Source organism: Pongo abelii, chromosome 16 (assembly GCF_028885655.2).
Source record: "Pongo abelii isolate AG06213 chromosome 16, NHGRI_mPonAbe1-v2.0_pri, whole genome shotgun sequence".
Classification (NCBI taxonomy): domain Eukaryota; kingdom Metazoa; phylum Chordata; class Mammalia; order Primates; family Hominidae; genus Pongo; species Pongo abelii.
Window position 1 is genome coordinate 44,201,971 of NC_072001.2, and position 15,173 is coordinate 44,217,143.

A 15,173-nucleotide genomic window follows, 5' to 3' on the forward strand; every position below is an offset into this window, starting at 1 on the left:
GTAACCCCACCACTTTGGGAGGCCGAGGCGGGTGAATCACGAGGTCAGGAGTTCGAGACCAGCCTGGTCAACATCCTGAAACCCTATCTCTACTAAAAATACAAAAAAAAATAAAAAAATAAAAAAAATTAGCGTAGTGGCAGGCACCTGTAATCCCAGCTACTCGGGAGGCTGAGGCAGGAGAATCGCTTGAACCCGGGAGGCAGAGGTTGCAGTGAGTCAAGATCGTGCCATTGTACTCCAGCCCAGGCGACACAGACTCCATCTCAAAGAAAACTAGGTTTTCTAGATTGTGTCTAATTATATTTTTAGTTCATGTTGGTTAAGCATTTAAGAGCCCTACTATTCATGTATTCAACAAATTTTTTTTATTTTTAATTTTTTTTTTTTTTTAAGATAAAGTCTCGCTCTGTCACGCAGGTTGGAATGCAGTGGTGCGATCTCGTCTCACTGCAATGTCTGCCCCTCAGACTCAAGTTGTCCTCCTGCCTTAGCCTCCCAAATAACTGGGACTACAGGCATATGCCACCATGCCTGGCTAATTTTTGTATTTTTGGTAGAGATGGGGTTTTGCCATGTTGGCCAGACTGGTCTCGAACTCCTGACCTCAGGTGATCCACCCACCTTGGCCTCCCAAAGTGCTAGGATTACAGGCGTGAGCCACTGCACCCAACCTATTCAACAAAGTTTCATCAAGTGCTTACCATGGGTCACATGCTATTCTGGGTGCTTGTAATTCATCAGTGAACAAAACAGGATCCTTCCAGTGGATCTTACATTTTAGACAAAACAGTAAGTGAGAAATGAAATAAGTACCTCTTGTAAGTTCCTAGATTGTGTCACGTGCTGTGGATAAAGGGAAAAGTAGAGCAGGATAAAGGGCAATGTTGGGAGAGTCTCTGTGTGTAGGATGAGGGGAAGATACAGGTTTATATAGGGGCCCAAGGTAGGCCTCATTGAAGAAATGATACTTAGAGACCTGCAAGGAGACTAGTTATGCAGATACCTGGGGGAAGAGTCTTCCCAGTGTGGGAACAGCCACTACAAAGGCTGTAAGGAGCATGCCTAACGTTTCAGAAAGAGCAGAGTCCATTGTGGTTAGAGCCCATGATGGAGCTATGGTCTGAAGAGATCAGGGTGCAGATCTTATGAGGAATTGAAGGTCATGAATTTTGGCTTTTACACTAAGCTGCTATTTATTCAGCCATTCTGGGTTTTGTTGTTGTTGTTTGTTTTGAGGCAGGGTCTCACTGTCACCCAGGCTGGAGTGCAGTGGCACAGTTTCAGCTCACTACAACTTCGCCTCCTGGGCTCAAGCAATTCTCCCACTTCAGCCTCCTGGGTAGTCGGGACTACAGGCACATGCCACCGCACTTGCTAATTTTTTCAGCTTTTGTAGAGACAGACTCTCAGTATATTGCTAGGCTAGTCTCAAACTCGTGGGCTCAAGCAGTCTTCCCCCGCCTCAGCCTCCCAAAGTGCTGGGATTATAGGTGTGAGCCACTGTGCCCATACAGCCATCCTCAAATGGGTTAGTTACATCCTGCCGTTAATGATACATACACATATATACCTGTGTGTAAGAGTGTATAAATTGAATAGTCATGTCTGAGATATGAAATTGGGCATTTTGAAGAGAATATAAGCTTATGATTTGCTAGTGTTATTGCCTAATATTAAGATATAGATTGTTTGGGGGACAAAGTTTATATATGTGCGAGGTGTGCTTCCTCCCCCATCCAGACGGCGTCTTGCTCTGTCACCTAAGCTGGAGTGCAAGTGGCCTGATCTTGGCTCACTGCAACCTCCAGCTCCCAGGTTCAAGCAATTCTCATGCCTCAGCCTCCCAAGTAGCTGGGATTACAGGCGCCCGTCACCTCACCTGGCTAATTTTTGTATTTTTAGTAGAGACGGGGGTTTCACCATGTTGGCCAGGTTGGTCTTGAACTCCTGACCTTGTGATCCTCCCAGCTTGGCCGCCCAAAGTGCTGGGATTACAGGTGTGAGCCACCGCACGCAGCCAAGGTGTGCATTTTTTTTACATACACTTTTTTTTTTTTTTTTTGAGACAGAGTCTTGCTCTGTTGCTAGTCTGGAGGGCAATGATGCTATCTTAGCTTACTGCAACCTCCACCTCCCGGGTTTCAAGTAAGCCTCTGTAATGAAGCAGCCCTGCTGCTCATAGGGTTCTAAAGATGTACCTGTGGATCTTTACTTTTTCCTCTTCCATGCTGCTTTTGCAACAAGTGCAAATTTTGCACTATTTTTCCTCCTGATTTGATTCTGGATTAATATACATTTGGCTTTCCTAGGCTTTGAATAAGAACCCTATCTTCAACCACAAGAGGTTATTTAGGTTCAATTTACAGTTGAGGTATTTTTTAATGTATATGACAGACTGAAAATAGTGGGCTAGAAAGACTAGTTAGCGAATCGCTATTGGCCATTTTTGTAAACTAAAATCATTTAAGCCTTTGACGGGCATCTGTGATGTATTTATTATTGTAGAGCATACATAACAAAACTCTTAAACATTTTACAGTGTACAATTTATTGGCATTAAGTATATTCCACATTGTTGTGTAAGCATTACCATTATCTCTAGATTTTTTTCATCATTTCGAACAAACTCAGTACTCATTAATCTCCCCATCTCCGTTCCCACAGCCCCTGGTAACCTCTGTACTCTAAATCTCTATGAATTTGACTATTGTATCTCATGTAAGTGGAATTATACAATATTTGCCCTTTTGTGTCTAACTTCTTTTTGCAAATTTAACAGTTTTTACATTTAGCAGCAATGAACTTGACATACTTTTTAAAAAAGTTTTTCAGACAGAGTCTCACTCTTGTCACCCGGGCTGGTGAGCAGTGGCACAATCTCGGCTCACTACAACCTCCGCCTCCAGGTTCAAGTGATTCTCCTGCCTCAGCCTCCTGAATAGCTGGGATTACAGGCACCCGCCACCACGCCCAGCTAATTTTTTTGTATTTTTAATAGAGATTTTGTATTTTTAACATGTTGGCCAGGTTGGTCTCGAACTCCTGACCTCAGGTGATCCATCCACCTAGGCCTCCCAAACTGCTGGGATTACAGGCGTAAGCCACTGTGCCAGGCCTTGATTTAGTTTTTACATGTTTACATTTGGTGATAATGGAACAGTATATATTTTACTTACAGTTATATTTTATAAAATATCGTTTATTGCTGGTAGTTGAAGGTGATTCAGAGTAAGATATATATGGTTTTGAGTATTATATATTTAGACATCAAATTTGGAGTACAGTGCTACTTGTGTTTATTTCTGTTTCTTTTTTCTTTCGATAGGAGGTGTAAGCGAAGTTGCAGTGCTACCTTATTTTTCATTTTTATTTTTTGGAGACAGAGTCTCACTCTGTTGCCCAGGCTGAGTGCAGTGGTGCAGTCATGGCTCACTGCAACCTCAACCTCCAGAGCTCAAGCGATCTTCCTGCTTCAGCCTCCTCCAAAGTAGCTGGGACCACAAAAGGGCACCACCACGCCCTGCTAATTTTTTATTTTTTGTAGAGTGGGGTCTTGCTGTGTTGCCCAGGCTGGTCTCCAATTCCTGGGCTCCAGGGATCCCCCTGCCTCAGCCTCCCCAAAGTGCTGGGATTACAGGTGTGAGCTGCTGCACCTGGCTTAGTGCTACTTTAAAACACAAATGTGGCCGGGCCCAGTGGCTCATGCCTGTAATCCCAATAGTTTGGGAGGCTGAAGCGAGTGGATCTCTTGAGGTTAGGAGTTTGAACCCAGCCTGGCCAACATGGTGAAACCCCGTTTCTACTAAAAATACAAAAATTAGCCGGGTGTGGTGGTACATGCCTGTAATCCCAGCTACTTGGGAGGCTAAGGCAGGAGAACCACTTGAACCCAGGGGGCAGAGGTTGCAGTGAGCTGAGATCACAGCACTGCACTGCAACCTGGGCAGCAGAGTAAGACTGTCTCAAAAAAAGAACAAAAACCAAACAAAAAAAATTGTTTTGTATGCAAAAAAGGTTTTTGTATCATGCTTGTTATAAATCCAGCTTTTTTTGTATCATGCTTGTATTTTTTTTTTTCTGGCTGTTACTGCTTTTCTGATAATAGTACTGAATTTGGTGTTATGGTTGGTCATTTTCTTTTAGATAATATGTAATCCAAAATATTCTTTTCTTTTTTTTTTTTTTGTTTGTTTGTTTGTTTGAGACAGAGTTACGTTCTGTTGCCTGGGCTGGAGTGCAGTGATGCAATCTTGGCTCACTGAAATCTCTGCCTCCCAGGTTCAAGCGATTCTCCTGCCTCGGCTTCCTGAGTAGCTGGGACTACAGGCACCCGTTACCACGCCCAGCTAATTTTTGTATCTTTAGTAGAGACGGGGTTTCTCCATGTTGGCCAGGCTGGTCTTGAACTCCGGACCTCATGATCCACCCGCCTTGGCTTCCCAAAGTGCTAGGTTTACAGATGTGAGCCAATGCGCCCGGCCTATTCTTTTCTTTATATTTTAGATATTGTTTTGAGTCAGCTTATGCAAAAGTACCTGTCCTAATCTTTCTGTTTTTATTTTGTATTTCTAGGTGTCTCTATGTTGTCTCCTAGAGTGGGTAGTCCTGCTTCTTTTACCCAGTTACTTTCCCTATTCTTGAAATGTGGCTATCACTTCTCTACACATTACCTCCATGATTTGGAATGGAAAAGGCCACTTTTCTTTTTGTTCTGCCTCTCAAATTCAACACAGAGGAGCTCCTAGGATTCCAGTTATCCTGCTGACATCTCCAGGAAGAAAGAAGCAACTCACATGGGTCTTCTGCTGTTTGCTGAATTATAAAGACATCATTTTGCAAGCTGAAGGCTGAGTTTCATTTGAAACAGGTGCTTAGGTGGTGGTATTTGTGAATACTTTTCATTCCAAGCAAGAAGACTAAAGAAGTAGCAAGTGTGGATGACTTCAGGGTTTAAAAAAAATGTCTTCCAGTTTCAGCCACTACCATGATAAGCACAGTTGAGACTGCAGCAGTAAATTCCAAATATGTGTTTCTAATTTGATGTGAAAGATACTAAAAATTTATATTTGTATATTTAAATCCTGGCTCATCCTGTGACATAGATTTACTGAATAGGAACAAAGGCCTAATTTTAAACAAAAACCTAGGCCGGGTGCGGTGGTTCATGCCTGTAATCCCAACACTTCGGGAGGCCAAGGCAGGTGAATCACCTGAGGTTGGGAGTTTGAGACCAGCTTGACCAACATGGAGAAACCCCATCTCTACTAAAAATAGAAAATTAGCCGGGCGTGGTGGTACATGCCTGTAATCCCAGCTACTCGGGAGGCTGAGGCAGGAGAATTGCTTGAACCCAGGAGGCAGAGGTTGCAGTGAACTGAGATTGCACCACTGCACTCCAGCCTGGGTGACAGAGTGAGACTCCGTCTCAGAAAAATAAAAAAAAAAACTTTGGACATAGAGGAGTTGGGGGCAGAAGGGGGAGGATGAGAGAATTTTCCATGTAACTCCTTTTCCTTAAGAAAAAGAAGCAAAAATGCCTCATGCAGTGCCACCTGACTTTATGGTGTTTCACATTATATAGTTACATTTTTCTGTAAATGTATAAGATTAACTCTTCCTGCAACCCAAGGTGGAATACTTGGATGTTTGATTTTTATTTTTTTATTAATTTTTTGAGGCAGAGTCTCTCTCTGTTGCCCAGGCTGGAGTGACGCGTGATCTCTGCTCACTGCAGTCTCTCCCACCCGGGTTCAAGCGATTCTCCTGCCTCAGCCTCCCAAGTAGCTAGGATTACAGGCGCACACCACCACGCTCAGCCTGATTTCTTACTCTAGATATTAGGTATAATGTTAGGCTGAAAAGGCTGGGACTCAGGTACTTTCCCCAGTTGGGACTGAACTTTCTCATCAGAGAATGGGCCTCAGAAGCAATGTTCCCAAACTTGTGGTTGGGTCATCGTGGAAAAGAAACCTCAAATAAGAAAAATAATTACAATAAGAAATGGATTTTCTTTTTTCCCACAACAGTTATATATTATAAAGAACAGACTGTCATAGAAAACTGTCTTTGCTTCCAAATCAGCAGAGGACCATTGTATGTATTGTCAGGTCTTTATATAAGAGTGAAACCTTTATTTATGCTTCTTGTGAGTAGAGAATAAATTTTAAAACAAATTAGATGAAATTAAGAATAGAGAGTATTGGAACATCTCTGTGTTTTCCGGAATGTTTACTCAGGTCCATGAATGTTGTGATGCTGGGAACTTAGGGAAGATTCACCAAAATTTGAGAGTGATAAAAATGGCCCACAATGGGAAATGTTGAGCACTCTTATTATTAGTGAGATTGGTCAATCAACCCATTTGAAATGGGTAAAAAATACTTTCAGTAAAATAATTACATATTATATATAAAATATTTTTTTGAGGGCAGCTACTGAGTGATAAAAGCATAGTAGAAATCACTTTGGTTAAAAGTAACTCAAATTTTTCTCTTAAGTAATCTACCGACTTCCTGATGTTTTTCTTTAATATTTTGGAATTGTTCAAGACAGAATGGAGCCTACATATATGGGTTCCACTAGTATGTTGAAAATGTCATATCATGGAGAATGGAGACACCTTCCAGGTGTCTGTTAGCCCATCTTCTCTGTGTACTTCTGGCATCTTTTTTGGTAGGATCATTTGGCAGGGGATAGAGTACCTGTACTTTTGGCACCATTGAAACCAGCTCTGGCCCACTTGTTTGAATAGTTATCAGACTCAGCATCTCTATATGCTTTATATTTTTTTCATTCCACAGTTGAGAGAACCAGTGTTCAATGCTCTTGAAATTGTATCTTCCATGGTTCAGACCAGATGCATTTAACAAAATGGATATATTCCAGCTGTAGTTGCCCAGTGTTTACTTAACACATCTACATTTTTTTTTTTGTCTGTTTTGGTCCCCTTGATAGGAAAAGCTACAATTTTAGGCAGGACTATACGTCGATTTGTAGCCGTGCTTCCTTCCTTTCCCTTGCTCATCCATGTTAGCTGGCAGTTTTTCTTTTGAAAAGTTAAAACCGGGATATGTGCAATAGAAATATATATATATGTATATTTTAATACTTGTGGACAAATGTTACAAGTTGTTTAAGAACAACAAAATCACCAATGTCTTCCATTTTGAGATGTGTATAGTTTTGTAAGCATTAGTGCTTGGTAGCATATTGTAGTGCCATGTTAGGGGTTAGTGCATGAGTCTAGTGATTTTAAACTTCAGGATGAATTATTGATAATAACAAATAGTGTAAAAAGAGTGGAAAATCTAAACCTTTTCTTTTTCCATAATGTCTAAATCTGTTATATTCTCCCTGGGGAAAAGAGATTAAGGCCCAAAAGACTCATTTATGAATAGAAATGTGGGGTCAAAATCTGAGATACTATGTTTGAGGACATTTCAGCTTTCCATAAGGTATCTCTGGAAACCAGCTGTCTTTGTGTCTTATGAAACCTCAAGTCAAAATGAGACCGCATTTAATTATTCTGCTTTGCTCTTTTTTTTGGGTGAGGGAGGAGATAAGAGTTTCACTCTGTCACCCAGGCTGGAGTGCAGTGGCACAATCTTTGCTCACTGCAACCTCTGCCTCTTGGGTTCAAGCGATTCTCATACCCCAGCCTCCCGAGTAGCTGGGACTACAGGCACGTGCCACCACGCCCAGCTAATTTTTTGTATTTTTAGTAGAGACGGGGTTTTGCCATGTTGGCCAGGCTGGTCTCAAACTCCTGACCTCAAGTAATCCACCTGGCCTGCTCTTTTCATGTCTTAACATGGCATGTTTTAGGTTCATTATTTTCCTACTCCTTGTATGTCAAGAAATTACATTTTGCATGTCTTATGGAGATGCTGTTAATTGCTTCAGTGAGTGCTTTTCTAATCTGCAGACCATTTACATTTCCTGTTTGCAGCATGCTGTGTGCAAACACTCAGTAATTTGGAGTATTCAATTATTTGTTAGGGCTCTTCCTATTTCCAAATGTGCTGAATTGTCTATTGATGGGATTTTCAGACCTTTTCATGAGAACTGGAAATGTAGCTGGGTGGCACCTACCTAGGTTGCTACATAGTAAGTAGACTTTTTCTCTTGGGTATAGTAAGCCTCAGACAGCTTTCACTTTTATCTGCTTTACTTGTGGAAATAAAACAGTTGTTTTGTTCTGGAAGAATAAGATAGCTTTCTGTAGAGAAGGAATACCTACCTCTAAAAGCTGCCTTGAGAACTCAGAGTGGCAGTTTTCTGAGGTGATTTTTAAATTTCAGTATTAGGGAGAGTCTAGCATTTGCTGACACAGATTCTACATAACTAATGTATGATAGCAAATGCAAAACTATTATAATGTGGTGTATCTTGTGCATACACAGGTTAGAACAAGTAGACTCTGGCAGCAGATCTCCAGAGACCCAAGTGTAGATTCTCGTAGTGTATTTGAAGTAGTTATACTCCTGGCTTAAGTAGTTTAGTGCCTGGGAGAATCCATTACTGAAAAGCATTTAACTTAAAAAAAAAAAACTGAAAAGGTAGTGAATACAGAGTAGCACAGTATATAGGAAAGGATATTTCCTGTTGCAAAAAAAAAAAAAAAAAAAGCCATAAAATGAATAGTAATTTTCAAGAGGTAGAATTTTAGTAGCAATAAGTTTGTGCATGTATAGTAATTTGCATTAGCAAGGTTGTACAATAGAATAAGTGATACTGCTTGAGTTTGTGGGGCTTTGCAACGAAGAGTTGCACAAAGGCCAGGTGCGGTGGCTCACGCCTGTAATCCCAGCACTTTGGGAGGCCAAGGCGGGCGGATCACAAGGTCAAGAGATCAAGACCATCCTGGCCAACATGGTGAAACGCCATCTCTACTAAAAATACAAAAATTAGCTGGGCATGGTGGCACATGCCTGTAATTCCAGCTACTTGGGAGGCTGAGGCAGGAGAATCGCTTAAACCTGGGAGGCGGAGGTTGCAGTGAGCTGAGATCACACCACTGTACTCCAGCCTGGTGACAGTAAGACTCCACCTCAAAAAAAAAAAAAACTGCACAAAAGGAAAAATGTTCTGGATAAAGAGCATATATGAAAGGTACTTTCTTTTAGAACAGTATGAATTTATATGAATTTATCTTTATGTGAGAAATAATCAACTTTTTTGTAAGTTAAAGGTTAAAGACCCTGTTTGTTTCCTAAATCAGGGTTAGAGCTGTTGAAATTAAACCTTTATAGTGCTTAACCTGGAAACAAATGTACAGCAGCCCCACTGAAGCCGCTCTATGGGTTTTTTGCTTACGATGTTTTAGCAACAGGCATTTATTTTGTAGAATGGTATACTTTCTGCTTTGTCTCCTCATCTTTCTCCATTGGTTTCCTGGGTAATTTTTTTTAAAGGGAGAGAAGCTTGTGAGTTTAATGTTTTAAAAAAAACACCCAAGAACATGGATAAGCCGGATTTCTCTCATGCTTATGATTAGGGAGTTAGGATTTAAAGATGCAAAGCAGAAAGACTGAAAGGAATAGCCAGTGAATATGTTTAGGTGGGCAAGGTGTGAAACCTTGTCTAATACAGATGTGTCCTATGGCCTGTGACTGCTTATTTATCAAGGAGAACCCAGCAAACTAGTTTCTTTCTTGATCTGAGGAACCACACAGCTCACATCAGAATATAATAGTGGAACTAGGGTGACTTCACTCCCTTTCACCTGATGTCTATCTTGGCCTTTTAGCACCTTGACTATCCCTGAAAAGACTGGGTCTACATTTCCTTGTTTTCCCAGGGAAAAAACGAAAAGTGATGTAGATCTAATAATAGTGCCTCTTGAATATTTAATTCTTACATGACAACTAACACACAGGGAAAAGGCTATGTTAAATTGATTATAGCTCCTCTTTAAATGTCCTATGCTGTCAGCTGGTCTTACAGACATTGGAATAACCATGCAATATTCAGACATCTGCACTATCTGGGGACAGCGCTACATATTACAATGATGTCAGCAGTTCAGTTACTTGGAACAATTAAAGATTACCCTTAACAGCCATGTTAATACATCTAAATGCTAAAATATACTATGAGTGTTTCATAGTCTTGAAAGTATACAGTTACTTTTCAAAGTTACGGTGGTCTCATGTTTACTCTTCATGTATCTGTGATATGCAAAAAGATGAAGACTCTTGGCCTCCAGGAGTTTACATTCTCATGGTGCTGTTGGTTCAAGCAGATTGCTTCTAGTTTATTAATGAACATTGCTTGGCTATTAATTATATCCTATTTGGAAGGATCCCTTGGTGAAGTTTTAAAAAGCAGAGGGCTGTGCTAAATTTCAGGGTATTGATAGCTTGAGTTTTTACATTGTATTAGCCCTGCTCATTACCATTTTTTTCCCCAGGGAGCTATGCAGGTAATGCTTATTAGCATGAATCAGAAAAGAAACCATTCTGCCTAAGAGCATCTTAACCATCCCCCTAAACCACCTATGTTCTCCTGTTACAGTAAATCGCCAAGAAAATTAGCAGCTCCTTAAGACTGTACATCCCTCAATTCTCTTTCTTTTCCCAGTTTGTACATCATTCTCTACTCAGATGGACCAGGATTTGCATATAAGCCTTTTAAAACTGACTAGTGGTCGTAATTTTAACATTTTTGTGTATGACTTCTATCCCTGTTCTGAAGCAGCATTGTGATAGATGTGGAGCTTCTACCTGCATTTCTAAGCAATTATTAACCCAACTTTTGAGTTGAAACTTGCATGGATCCTTGTTATTTCCCCTAATTCCTCTGAATCAAGGAATTTATTTTGCATGCTTATTAAACTCAAACTGGGTCTGATTGAAAGTGCAAGCAATAGTGACAGGCCCTGAACTCTGATTTTAGAGTACGAACATTCTAATGCATGACTCAAAATGTCCAGTGTTGTGGTTACTAGTTATTTTATATGTGCATTTGTTAATAATGAAGCAATAGAAACTAAAACCAATAGCTTGAATATATTCAGATTATTTTTATGTTTTAATAAAGGATTTTTCTTACTTCCATTGAAAATGGGAAGTAGAAGATAAACAGGGGCAACCACAAGACATTCAAACTGTCAGGACAAGGGCGTAACAGTGCCCACCCTCTAACCATTTGCCTGGTTCCATTAGTCCCCAAGCATGTTTGAAAACAAAAGACACAAACTAAGCATGCTGAATAAATTAGCTGCTATGGCTATAATAATCAGAAAGGTGCAGAGTTTCAGAAAGAGTAGGGAATGCCAGTATGGAGTATGCAAAATAACTAGATATGGTTATGGGGTTTGTTTATGATACGGTTTATGTAGACAAAGTTTGAGGTGTTTTAAAACTGGGATTTGAGTTGAAAAGAGTCAGGATGCACATTTCCACTATTTCAGGATTTTCAGATGACTAGGCACATGTGGATGATACTGGTACCAACTACCAATGACCAACTATAAAGCACCCCTGTGATAAGGGAGACTTCCTTTTTGTAGAATAGTCCTGAAAATACTGACAGATCTGTGGTTAGTTTCTGTTATTTTATTGCATAAAAAACAGTTTAAACAAATTTTATAGCCAAAGTTTTATCCTTGATGGGTTTGGCCAGACTACAATTTCTTGACTAAAGCTTTTAATGCCAGGTTAAACAGGAGAAACTTTTTCCACTTTAAAAGAAGAAAATCCTTGCTATTTATTTTATTTGATGAATAAACAAATTTATTGCAGTAGCTTAAATTTTTTTTTTTTTTTTTTTTTAAACAGTCTCACTCTGTCGCCCAGGCTGGAGTGCAGCGATGTGATCTCAGCTCACTGCAACCTCCACCTCCCGAGTAGCTGGTATTACAGACATGCACCACTACCCTCAGCTAATTTTTGTATTTTTAGTAGAGACAGGGTTTCGCCATGTTGACCAGGCTGGTCTTTAACTCCTGGCCTTACGTGATCCGCGCCCCCCTTAGCCTTCCAAAGTGCTGGGATTACAGGTGTGAGCCACTGCACCTGGCCTGTAGCAGCTTAAAATTTTCCTTGAGAAAATTCCTGACTTTAAAAATAACCCTTATATAAGTACAAGTGATTGTGACAAATGACGTAAAAATGGCATTCATGATGTCTGAAACAAGCCTAAATAGAATTCAAGATTAGACTAAATGATTTTCACAAGGCACATTCAAGGTTTTACATTCTATGATTGAAAAAATTGTTTTGAAAACTTTTTATTTCATTCTTTCCTGTAGGATTTTGCTACAAATAACTTTGGGAATGAATAAAGTGGAATAAAGTGGAATGGTTCAGAATTCAATTAGACGTCTTGTGATTGTGATGTTTGGTTTCCATTCAAATATATGAAGTGAGATGTCATATCCTGAATATAGTTTGTCTTCCCCAATTACTTGATAGCATGTCTGTCAGCCAGTAAAGATTAAGAACAGAATTTCTCTAAATTCCTCTGATTATTCCACTAAGGCACATTAAAATACTTAATTTTGGGAAACCAAACATCACAGATTTCTCCATGAAGTCCTAAATCTTCTTTAAAGTCAGAATAGGTATCTTAGTTACTGACAGTATTCAGGTTTTTTTCTCCCTTGGTGATATGTCATTCCATCAGTGAAAAAATATTTTTCTCCCAGGGATAAGAAAGGTATTCTGGTAATACATTATCATCAATCCTTAAACAGTAACAGTCTTGGCACTTATAAAACCGACCCATTTCTTATAACCAGAAAGATTACCTTAGACTGTCCTTCACATTATACTTACTGCCTTGTAAGAGTAAGAGTTGCTCACTGTGTTTACTTGCTGTCCTCCATATTCTCCATTGCACCATTGGTGTATAATGTTAAGAGTTTCATTGAATATTATTTTAAGTATTACAAAAGGCAGCTTGCTGCTTAATCTATGCATCTTTGGGGTTTTTGAAGAAGAAATTTAATTCTTTGATGTAAAAAGGAACTGTTAAAAAAGTTGGAAACTCTGCACCTGTGTATATATATTTTTTAGCAATAAAGCAGCATGGGCTGAGAATGCACTGAAATCTCATTGTGTGTCGTTAACTTGAAATGGGTAATTTTAAATAATGCAGTACATACTAATGATGGGAGAAGGAGCCTTTCCAAAGACCTGTGCCAAAGTACTCTTCAGATGTTAAAGAACAAAGGACCAGGTTACTTGAGACCTAGTTGTAGCAGTTTCCAGTGTGTGTTGTACAATGGGAACAGGCAGCCATTCAAACCTCAATATGTAATGTTGCTTTTACAGCCATAAGGAGTTTTGGAATACTTTTTCTAATATATATGTAATTGCCTTTATTTTGTGTCTCTGTGTGTGTGTCCACATACATGGAGTTTAATAATAGTATTCATTGAGCACCATGTGATAAGCACTGCTCTAATTACATTAGATGCATTAATTAACTCATTTAATGCTCACTACCGCTCTAATTAATTACTATAGTTTTTATCCCTATTTTACATAGAAGGAAATTAAAACAAACAGATAACTTGTTCCAGTTCATGGCTAGTAAGTACCCAAGCCATAGTTTCAATCCAGTTTGGTTCCAGAGCCTGCTCACTTACCAGGATGCTATATTGTGCCTCTCAAAAAATAGAAAGGGAAGAAGTATACTTTCACTCTGTATTTTGTCACACATCTCTTTTTTCTAGAGTGAGCATGTAATCTGAAAAAAATCTATTTAAAGCTAGCCAGTTTAATTTGACGTAAAGGTCAAGCATTTAATTTAATTAATTTATTTATTTAGAGACAGTCTTGCTCTGTCGCCCAGAGCAACCAAGGGTGACTCAATGTGGTACTTATTAGGTCTTTTTTTTTTTGAGACGGTGTCTCGCTATGTCACCCAGGCTGGCATGCAGTGGCATCATCTTGGCTCACCACAACCTCTGCCTCCCAGGTTCAAGCGATTCTCCTGCCTCAGCCTCCCGAGTAGTGGGACTACAGACGCACGCCACATGCTCAGCTAATTCTTGTATTTTTAGTAGAGACGGGGTTTCACTATGTTGGGCAGGCTGGTGTGGAACTCCTGACCTCGTGATCCGACCGCCTCGGCCTCCCAAAGTGCTGGGATTACAGGCGTGAGCCACTGCACCTGGCGTATATTAGGTCATATTCTTTAAAAAGTAAAAGCTTTTATTGTGCTGGTTTTTGCCAGAAAGCATCAACCTTGCTTATAGGACCAAATTTTTGCAACTCTATGCATAATCAGACCTGGCACAATGGCTCACCGCTGTAATTCCAACACTTTGGAAGGCTGAAGTGAACATCCCTTGAGCCCAGTTTCAGCCCACAGCAAGGCCTTGTCTCTACAATTTTTTTTTTTTTTTTATTAGCCAGGCGTGGTGACACAAACCTGTGGTGCCAGCTATTCAGGATACAGTTGGGAGGATCACTTGAGACCAGGAAGTCAAGGCTGCAGCGGGCCATGTTCACACCTCTGCACTCAGGCCTGGATGACAGAGTGAGACCCTGTCTCACCACCCTCCACTCAAAAAACGCATAAGCAGGCCAGTCGCAGTGGCTCACGCCTGTTATCCTAGCAGTTCGGGAGGCCAAGGCGGGTGGATTTGCCTGAGCTCAGGAGTTCGAGACCACCCTGGGCAACACGGTGAAACCCCGTCTCTACTAAAATACAAAAAATTAGCCGGGCATGGCGGCATGCACCTGTAATCCCAGCTACTCAGGAGGCTGAGACAGGGGAATCGCTTCAACACTCGGGAGATGGCAGTTGCAGAGATCAGGCCACTGCACTCCAGCCTGGGCGACAGAGCAAGACTCCATCTCGAAAAAAAAAAAAAAAATATATATATATATATATATATATATATATATATATATATTCTGCTAGCTACATCTCAAGTTAGCTTCTGTATCCTCCACCACTTGGATATGTAATTTCTTGATTGTGCTAGTGCCAAAGGCTCTCCTTAGTGGTCTGCTTGCTGCCCTTCCCACCTGTTTTCCACAGGACAACCACAGTGACATTCTGAAAAAGTGAATTTGATTAGGCAGGCCTTCTTTTAAGGACCTCATAAAGGTCATCCCTCCATCACCTTATTAATTCCTATTCATCTTTCAGACCACTGCTGAAACTTCACTTCTACACAGAGGCTTGCTTTCCCAGAAACCCAGACCAGGTCA